General features: G+C 38.0%; 1 protein-coding gene across 5 annotated transcripts in view; it reads right to left on the bottom strand.

The window, feature by feature from the left end:
• The window catches only part of LOC141448883 (agrin-like), a 397,223-nt gene that overhangs the window by 218,205 nt on the left and 168,311 nt on the right, over window positions 1–10,707 (bottom strand). The gene's annotated exons all lie outside the window — the stretch shown is intronic.

Here is a 10,707-nt window from a genome sequence, read left to right as displayed (position 1 = left end):
TTGTGCATTGTAATTTTGTGATGCAGCTAAGGCTAGAAGTAACATTCGATTAAAGGTATTCTGGTTCTTGTTCAATAAAACAAACAGCATGCACATTATGTAGTCAAATATGTGCATACAAATACAGGAATATAGACTACATTGTTGCTCTAAGAAGCGATTACAGTTGCAGGCATATAGTACATATTATGTATTTTGCTTTAACCAGGTGTACTTTTATCTCAATGGATTTTAGTAAAATTAGCAATAATTATTATTACTAACAACTACGATGATAAACTACAATTAAGGCAGTATAAAGCTGAACATGACAGTGACTTCTGGCGGGCGGTTGCAGCGGTGAATAAACCGCAAAGGTTAATCAGATGGTGCGACGTCATCAAAGTGATGGGGAAATGAGAGCGCGTCAGTGAATTCACTTGCTGACCAAAGTCGCTGACCGCAGTAACCAGACACCCGCCTCTTGCCTTCAACTCCACCTGAAGCTGGCCAGCCACATCTTCATCGGCACTTACAGTTAGCTGAATTTAACTACCTAAATGACGACAACGTCAAGAATGGGGGGGTTGATGTACACCATTCATCCCTATTATGCAAGGGAAATTCAATACACAATTCAGCTGAACTATTCTATCTTATGCAGAATATCAAATGAATACGGGATGCTTATCCAAATAAGGTAATCATTAATGCACATTGATTCTACGCAGCCTGAGTCAACCCAATTTGTATTTGTTTGATCAAATCTGGGGTTAGTGTGTTATTACGATTACCAATACACCGTGGCACAGTTTGTATGTAGAGTTTGCTTTAGGTTACAAAAGGTCGTACTAAAGATGGAAACATGGGTAAATTGGGAGAGATTATCTAAGCAGATCTAAACCAACATATTAGTCTGAGTCTAAGCGCTTAATGCCAATTTAATTTCTAGATCAAGTCTAAAGCCAAAAAATGTAGTTCTAGCTAGGAGGCTGGAAGATCTATTGGGTTGTCCGAAAAATAATGCAGCATTATTGTTTTAAAAGAAAAAAATAAAAATTAATGATTTATACCTGTTTTTATTAACCAAAATAGTCTCTATTACTTTTTATACATTTCTGCCAACGTGTGAGTAACTTTTCCATACCGTCTGTATAGAATTTGGAATCCTTAGAATTTATAAATCCAGAAAACGCATTTTCTAATGTTCTTTGGTCAATAAATTTTTTTATTTTGTGAATAGCGGTCCAGGTGTCTAAAAGAAATGGTAATCAGTAGGCGATAGGTCCGGTGAGTAAGGCGGGTGTGGCAGAGTCTCATAGCCAAGCTCCAACAAATTTCGAGAAGTCAAACGTGAGATATGTGGCCGAGCGTTGGTCTTGCAACAGAATGGGCCCCTTTCGATTGACTAAAGTTGGCTTCATTATTGCCAATTTTTGAAGCATTACGTCAACTTGGTTACAATACGATTCGGCATTGATGGTTTCGCCAGGATTCAAGAAGCTGTGATGAATCAGACCAAATGAAGATCACCAAACAGTAACCATCACTCTTTTTTTTTTTGACGATTTGGGGGCTTTGGTAAATGTCGTGCTGCTTTTCCTTTGTCAAGCCACTGTTCAGAGCGTCTGCTGTTGCCATAGAGGATCCTCTTTTCATCGCAAGTCACAATTCTGAAGAGAAAAGGATCACTGTTGTTTCGGCAAAGAAGTGCAGCATGAATTTCATACCGCTGATCTTTTTGGAGGTCGTTTAATTGTGTGAGAAACCCAACTTTTAAGCTTTTTCACCTTCCCAATCGCCTTGAGATGGTTGATTTGCTGACTTCGAGTTTTCCTGCCAGTTCTTGAACAGTTGTTCTGGGATTTTCTTCTACCAAAGCTCGGAGAACATCGTCATCAAGGGCAGAACTTCTTCCACGGCCGTTCTTTGTCTTCAAGGCTCAAGTCTCCCTCTCGAAATCTCTGGAAACACCCCGTTGAACAGTGCACTCACTTATATTGCCTTCGCCCCAGACATCGTTGATATTTCTGGCCATTTGGGCCCGGTTCCGGCCGAGTTTGAACTCGTAAAACAAAAGTATGCGAAAATCACGCGTTGACATCTTAGTAAAGACTGAATTATTTCCACGTAGTAAAATGTTACAGAGGTAAACAAACATTTTTGTTTGAAAGTGGAGTAATAAGTGTTTACATTTATAAAAGTCGAAAGTCCAACAAACATAAACAGTTTACTATTTGGAGGGGTATTTTAAAGAAAACATAAAATCCTACATTATTTTCCGGACAACCCATTACTTTAAGCCTGATCAACAACCCTTTTTGTGTCCGGATTGTATTGCCTAGCAAGTCTTGACATAGCCTTGTAGAATAAAATACAAGATGAACAAGAACTAGTGCAGATAGTCTCTAAACTCAACGTAAGTCCAGACTACCTGTTTTAATTTTTGCCCGATTTTTAATAGCGAAATAACCAGCATTGTTGAACTCGATGTTATTCATATTATCGATTCCAGAAATGTCAACTCCCTTTTGGTACAGTCCGTTCCGCAGGATTCATTTTCACACCAGCACACCGTAGAAAGCACTACAAAAATTTTTATTTATTTATTTATTATTTTTTATAGTTATAATGGTTGAGGCAATAAATTTTAAGTCCTAAAAACTAAATCTTGATTGATGCTGATTTAGATCAAACTTAGACATGTAACTCCAATTTATTGTAAATTATTATTTTTGAAAATTATACAATATTATTGCAAATTAATATTGTCACCGCAGTGTGACGTACAAGTGCCAAGATAACATGATAATCCTTGTTCTCTCAAAAAAGTTTTAATGGAAATTTGTCTAAGCTGGATGTACTTGAGGGCGAGCAGGTAGAGAGGTAAAGAAGGTCTCACCAACTATAGGGATAATCTCTAGAGATCCCTGTAGATCTCTTTTGATCCCTAGAGATCCCAACCAATTCCTCTGGATAATAAAGTAATTTCCACCACCCTCCTAAAGGCGAAAGTTCAGAAATATTTTTGAAAATATTGTCGAGCAAAGCGATAATCACCTTAAGAGAAACGAACAATTCTTAAGCTAAAATAAATTATTGAGCAGTTTCAGTTATAACACGACCAATGGAAAACGTCCCTGAGGGAGGAAGTAAAGCTAAACTTCCTTTATTACCTTTAAGAGGCTTAGGCAGAGACTTAATTACAAACTAAAGTCACTGCGACTTGAAGATCTGTTGTGGCTTGATAGTAGAATAATGTCTTTCCCACGTGATTGAAATTTACAGGTGTAACAATTACTGCAATAAGTTAAAGTTAACAAATATCAGGAATATTAATTGGAGGAGGCACCCAGTGGTGTCATTTCAAATCGCGGACACTTATTACACTGCCCTCACGATAAAGGAGTAGATCACGAGGTCATTTTTTCTTCAATCTCCTTGGAGGATTATCTAGAGTTGCGGAAGAAGCTAGTTGTTCGATTCAACGATTAGGATGAGCAGCTGTAGAGGAACGAAACTGTAGAGGAACGAGTTTTAGCAAGACATTAAGGTCATCATGGCTAGTGAGATTAGAAACAATAAACGGAGCGTTAAGAATTTACCGAAGTATTTTTGACTACAGTGGCTGAATGCCATAGGGAACGTTTAGTCGATCTCTATACTTCGATCCAAATAGGTCTCAGTAACAGCAGCTACAAGAAGCTTTAGTTGTTTGAAGTTGAGCTTCGTGCGTTGGTTAGTTTGTCCTGTCTTCTCAGTGTAGTGTGAGGATTCCAGGTCAACCGTTAATCCAGTTACAGTCTAAGGTAGCGAACTTAATCCACTGTTGGTATTTGAGTTCAGCAGGATTTTAGCGTAGATTTTGATTTGATAACGTTAGTTTAGATTCGCCACTTGTTAAGCTAGAACTGTAAGTGATTATCGTGCATTCAAAGGGTCCTGTAATAAATGTTTTAAATGAAAAAGTGTTAACCTAGAGTTTGCCCGTGGATTCGCTAAACCCAAATAGTTACATTCTCACAGGGTTACTATTACTGCAGGCCCTGTGTATTGTATGAGTGTGTTGTTAGGGTGGGGTACCCGGAGAGACGCTAAGAAACCTGAAAATGGCACCCTTGTAAGGATAAAAGTGAGGTTACCATATTGTTGCTTGACTTTCTTAACACTTCTTACTGCGTACTCTAAAACTATCTTAGTTGAGGTAGTTCTCTTTTATCTCGTTCTGTTATTAATTTTTTTATAATCTCATGAGAAACTGAGTTAAAAAAAAACTCTTCCAGTTTGTTAAGAGTCGGAATGAGGTATCTGCGGTTAGCATTGTATTTATTTACGATAATAGAATAGAAAACCTCCTAGGGAAAGTTGGTGAAGAAGACGAGGTTGAGTTCTGAGGTAGTCTTAATGGCTGGAGAGGTTTGGTAGAGGGAACATTATGCGAGTAATTTGAACAACAGAATCTCGTTGTTATTGTTCTTCTTTTTTGGTGGTGAAGTTGTTTTTCTGGTTAAGGAATATCTCAACAATGTGGTTTTGGAGGTTGAAAACCTAGAACTTATCTACCACATGTTTTGTATAGATAATCAATTTACTGCAGACGTTTAAGTTGTAGTGATGAAGATACTTTATTGAAATGGCTCGAACTATACTGGTCTGCCACAAACTGATCCCCTGCGCCATAGACAATGCTTCCTTTTATCTGAGCTTTCCCTTCGTATCCGACTTAGCAGTGGAGAAGAGAGCGCGTCCTTTGCCCCATCCAATCCAGGCACAGCAGAGTCACAAAGATCTATCTCACATTGGCAAGAACATCCAATGCTCCCACTACAAAAGTTGCTAGATCCCAATCAACACAGCAAGAGAAAATCTGAATTTTTTCCACAACAGTTTCTCTTACTTTTTCATGTCCTGTTTAAAGGAGATGGCTGAAAGCTAACAGTGCCTAAATCGATCCTTGTTCACCAGGAACAGCAACGTGTACGTTAGGTTTTAGATGTGTGGGTATGTTGTTTTAAGTGACGCAACACAGTGGTGGGGGGAAGAAAAGGAAGGAGATTGCTCCTTTGCGATGAGAGGGGCAAGGGATGACCCCTAGGACGTCCTCTCGCCTCTAGGCGCCACCAAGACCTCTCCACTAGAACTGCATAATTCACAGCTTCCATCAGCTAACTCTGGCCAACGTGCAAAAACACACGTACGCACATGACAGGCCCACGCACCCTCATATTTATAAACAACGCCTTCTTCATCCCTCGAGTTGATTTTTAACCATTCATGAATTCTTTTTATATTTTCTTTGTGCGTTTGTATGTGAGTAGGTGTGTCACCTGCTCCAAGACCTCGAACATTGGATTTTTTTTTTTACTTCCTTAGTTCGTGTTTTTTTCCTTTTCACACTCTGCTTCCACCGTCATGTTGTTTTACAAACTCCCCAATACTTCAGGAAAAACCTTTCTACTCTCATAGCAGCCAGATTTAAAAGTATGACAAAATACAAACTCGGCGAGGTGATGAAAAGAATGAAATTCTTCTCAGCTGAAGATTAAAGTTTACGTTTGAGCTGTGAAATATGATATAAAGTCACGATCAGTCAACAGGCGGTATTTTTGCACCTCATTACGGAAATGATACGATACGAAGTAACTGAAATAGGGATTAAGCTACGAACTCCTATTTACGAGTTTCGTTTGAAGGTTTCTTGCAAACTAAACTTATTCGCTTCATCCAAATCGCGTAACCGAAGTATATATTTCGTCTGGTAAAGAAGTGGTAGTAGGAATCCAATAAGAGATATCAGAACAAGATATTGCTACGATATCGTTTTGGCGAAATAATCATCAATGGACAAATGGCTTGAGAATATATCTCGTGGGTTAGTTGGCCAAGTGGTTCACAGTTGTTTACTAGGCTTAAGATAGATAGATTATTCTTAGTTCATTTAAGAGCTTTGATAGATAGAGTTCTATATTTCTTTGTAAAACATGAAGAGACTTCTCCGAACGCCTAGCCACAAAAGCGATTTCTCACTAACATAAAACGAGCAGTGTTCCTGTAACTGACTCAAGCTGTTCATTAGCTCAGTTTGGCAGTCCCTAAGGACGTCAACGGCCATCAGAGTAGACGCCCTTAGGGACTGCTGGAGCAGTTTCGTACTAAGCGTAAGATGTGAAGTAAATAATGAATTATTTTTCTCTCTAATAATGATGGGAAAACCCCCCTCTACTTATGCCGCCATTTTTCCCGCACCCCCTTTGATAGTTGCCTTTCACCGCCATTGTACGATGTTATAATAATGGTTAAAACCAGTAATAGTTCAATGAAAATAAACAAAATAAGAATGGGCCTTTCTTGCATCCTCTGCTCTAGAATATATCGACTACTTGGTTCGAAAAAACAAGTATACTGTATAGTTTAGCTACTTTTCACTCATGTCGGAACATCTTCAAAGACGGACATGCCCTTTAAAAGAGCCACATGAATTAGAAACCTTAAAAGGAGCTCTTGAGAGAGTACCCAAGGGTTTGTTTCAGTAGATGTGTTGAAAAACTATTTCAGAGAAAGAAGACTGCGAACTCCTAAAGGCTGAATATTTCTTCAGCCAAGTTTTCAGTTTATAGAATAACTTTAAGAGGTAAGTTTCAACGGAATCAGCTTCACCTAAGCTATTTCAGCCTTTAAATTAAAGCGAACTATTCACTTAAGACCTATAGAACAAACTAATCTTCAATATGTAAGCCAAATTTTGTTGGGTGACTTTAAGCATCATGAACAAACCATGTATAAGTAAGAAACGCCACAGAAGTAGTTCACAGAAAGAAACATGAAAATTACAAAATATAAAAACAAGATTGTGAAGTCAGAAAATGATAAAGAAAATTATTGTTCTTATCAATGGAAAAATAAAATAAGGAGAGAATTTTTTTAACAAAATTCTTGTTTAGATTTCCTTATGGATGTTTGTGTCAGTTCTTTTTGACCCAAGAAAATGTTTGCAACAAAAGAGAGAGAGAGAGAAAAAAGAAAAGCACATCAAGGGAAAAACAACAAGGAGCATGAAGGAAAAGCGGCAAGGAAAACTGTAGAGAAAAACTTGTGAAGCTGGAAAAGTTGGTAACACTAATCTGTAATCTGTCTTCATTTTAACTGCACTCATTCACACAAAAAGATTTGCGCATGTGTATACAATTCAAGAAAAGTGTTTACATTAAATAGTTGAAAGAGTACCCAAAAAAAGATAGCTTCTCCAATGAAGGAAATTTTTGAAGATTTTCATCGTCTTTCTCTCACTTCAATTAAGGCCAAAGGAGAATTCTCTTCAAGTTTATTAATGACTTTAGCTCACCAATTTGATTCATCCTAACGCTCATTGGTTAATTCACATATCCAAATATTTTCAGATATCTCACGACATTTTGTTATGACAATATTCAATGATCCAATAAAAGAGAATAAAATAATACATTTAAAAAGTTTCTCCCTTCTAAGCATAAAAAGAAAGGTGGATAATCTAACCAAACGCCAAGTTGGTAGGTAGTGGCGGGAAGTTTAGGAGAGGAGATTATGGCCAGAGTTATATCACAATTTCAAAACATATTTGGGAGCATTTTTTGTTCTGTTTTTGTCCCAGTTTTATCCAGGTTACATTCTCTCATATAAATATTGTACATAAAAATAAAACTTTTGCTAGTTTTACTTAACCCTTCTTTTGGTTAAATAAATTTTTGTATGTTACATTTTTTTTTTATATATTTTTTTGTTCTTTGTTCTTTATTTTTTATTTTATTTTTATTTTTTCTTTCTTTACCTTTATTTTTATTAAATTATTATTCATTTAGTTACTAAGTTGGTTAGAATGTTATTGTTTTTGTCTCTCTAGACAAAACAACAACACTCTTGTTGTTTTATTAAAGCGTAAGCAAGCCGATTTGTTTAAATGAAATTATGTACTTCACTAGAAATAATTTACAGCACAGACTGGGGTCAAAAAACGAGAAATCTCATCCCCTCCACGACTACAAGTCGCTTGGTTCCCGCTAGAGGGCAGTACAACCGACCTAGAAATAGAAATAGAAAAGAAATTTATTATTCTGGGACAATTGTCCCCTAAGAATAAATACAGGAACAAATAGAGGCCTTAATAGTTTGGCCTGTGATTAAACAGAAAATAAATAAATAAATAAATAAGTATTTATAAAAAGTGAAAATAAAAATAACAGCAGAAATTAAGGAAATAAATTAAAACAATTAGAATTTCGGAGGAAGCTGAATAGAAAGGAGATAACTGAATAGACGGGATTTAAAGATAGATGGGGTAGGAGCATGGCGGACAGATGAAGGCAAGGAGTTCCAGAGAGAGGTAGCACGTATTAGGAAGGACTTGTCAAAGGTTGAGGTACGGTGAGAGGGAATATAGAGATCAGATGAGCGAGATCTAGTGTTACGGGAATGGATGGAGGATTTAAACTTAAGGAGTTGAAAAATATAGGAAGGCATTTGAGACTGGATGACTTGAAAAAGGAAAGAAGCCAAAAAATATTGGCGGCGATAGACAGGAAAAAGCCACTTCAACTCATCGTAGCAGTGCAACCTACTGCGCAGACTCTAAAAAAAAGAAAAGCGGTAAAACAAAACGGATATCTTCGGTGACAAATCAAAATTAAATAATCTACCCAAATCCAAAATCTTTCAACTGTTACAGCCTGCAGACAAAGAGAGTATGTCATCCTTGGAATTAAGGGCATGTGCCCTCGAGACTATCCATACGTGGTACCCTACTCCTTCTTGGACCCACGTATACAGAGATGGCTCTGCTGAAGAAGCAAGGAAAAATGCAGGAGCCGGCGTCTATTCAGAGCATTTCCAAATGTCAGTAGCCGTGGGCAGAAATGCATCCAATTTTGACGGCGAGATTATGGCAATAGAAGTGGCTCTGGCCGAATTAGTTGAGAGAGAGTATACGCACATTGTCTTGCTCATTGATTCACGGGCGACGATAGCGGCGGTTACAAACCCAGCTTTTAGTTCCTCGGCTAGTGTGAGTAATTGCAAGTACCTGCTGGAACGGTTTCTGTTCCGTCCCACCAGGGTAGTACTTCAGTGGGTCCCAGCTCACTGTGGACTACAAGGTAACGAGGAAGCCGACAAACTTGCAAAACTGGGTGCCCAAAAGGTATAGTCCGAAAACGCGATTAAGTAACTGACAGCAAAGAAGAATATTAAGGGTTACATGTTGGGAAAACTACAAGAAATGCTGAAAGGGAAAGCGGAGGGCAAAATCTGGGGCTCATTGTTAAATCCGGCGGATCATACTCCCACAAACCTTTCACGTAGGACAGAGGTGGCGTTGTTTCGGATGAAAACGGGCCATGACTATTTACAGTCCCATTTACATCGCATTGGTGTTGCTGGATCACCAATATGCCCGTTATGCAGATTAGAAATTATGACTGCCTCGCATTTAGACGACTGCATAGCTCTGCAGGATGTACGAAGCAGCAACTGCTGCAAAACTGATTTATATTGGGCTGCACGCAGTCGCATGGCCGAAGTAGCCAGCGACCATGGCGTAGGATCAAAAAAAAAAATCCAAAGACTTAGCCAAGTCTGAAAGTGGAAATCCCGCGCAAAATATTAAAATCAGCATCACTTATTGGACTTTTTGTTTAGTTAATTTCATTTTATGGAGTGTATGTAAGTTGGTAGAACTGTCATGGAGATTAAGAGATAAGAGGATATATGGGTCAGCATGGTGGTTTTAATTTGTGCGGGTATTAGCGAAAGTGTATGAACAGGGCGACGTACTATACTCGCTTTAAATACATGTACATGTGTCTGGGTGTTAGTAAGGTTATGGTGCGGGATTTGTCAGTGTGTATGTTAGATAGCCGGATGTGCAAAAGCACACACATCTACACTCCCGGTCGGACGGTCAGTGCTGCCAACCAACATTCATAAAATACAAACACACTATGACAGATTTCAACACATGTAACAATAGCAATGTAAACAGTTGTATACCAACGTGTTCCTGTATCTTTGTGTACTTTACACATTCACATGATGATATTCGTACACATCAGAAGAGACCGTGTGATTGCGGAAGGGTAGTCTAGGGCGGAAAGGATGGTAATTTTGACTAATGAAGAGACCCCGTATTTCCACCCTGGTGATGTTGCCATGGTAATGTGTGAACACCCTAACTAGTCACTTTCTATACATGTATTTGTGAATGAATGAAGGACGAACATTAGCTACAATTCAGCAACATGATAGATGATCATTATTGATGGATACTATACTGATGTTCATTCCACCGTTTGTACATTCTAATTAAAATAATGAAAATGAGATGAAACATTCTGAAAAGTTTTATAACTCCAGTTAGTCAAAATCCATCGACAATCTCAAGAACCAATGTCTGTTCTATCATATGACTTCACTTTTGAATCTGGAGTCCATAAATGTCAATCTTATAGATGAACTCATGGAACTAATGGCCAATAGCTTTCACTGATATTACAGAACTCGCTAAAGAATGTTTCAACTCTCTAAGCTGAAAATAACCAAGAGTTTTTCGAAAAGGGATTCCTCACCACCTGAAGAAATCAGACCGCAATCAAAGCAAATCTTCCTCTGCACTTTTTTCTTGAATCTCGTAATTGTAGCGAGAAACCGGATTGAGGAAGAAGAAGAAAGAGGATAACAGTATGAAAAAGATAAATAAAAAGA

The sequence above is a fragment of the Rhodnius prolixus genome, unplaced genomic scaffold, assembly GCF_049639745.1.
Source record: "Rhodnius prolixus isolate KJV_2025 unplaced genomic scaffold, Rpr scaffold_2, whole genome shotgun sequence".
NCBI classification, from domain to species: Eukaryota; Metazoa; Arthropoda; class Insecta; order Hemiptera; family Reduviidae; genus Rhodnius; species Rhodnius prolixus.
Note: the sequence above shows the minus strand (reverse complement) of the source record. Positions and strands in the feature narration are given on the sequence as shown.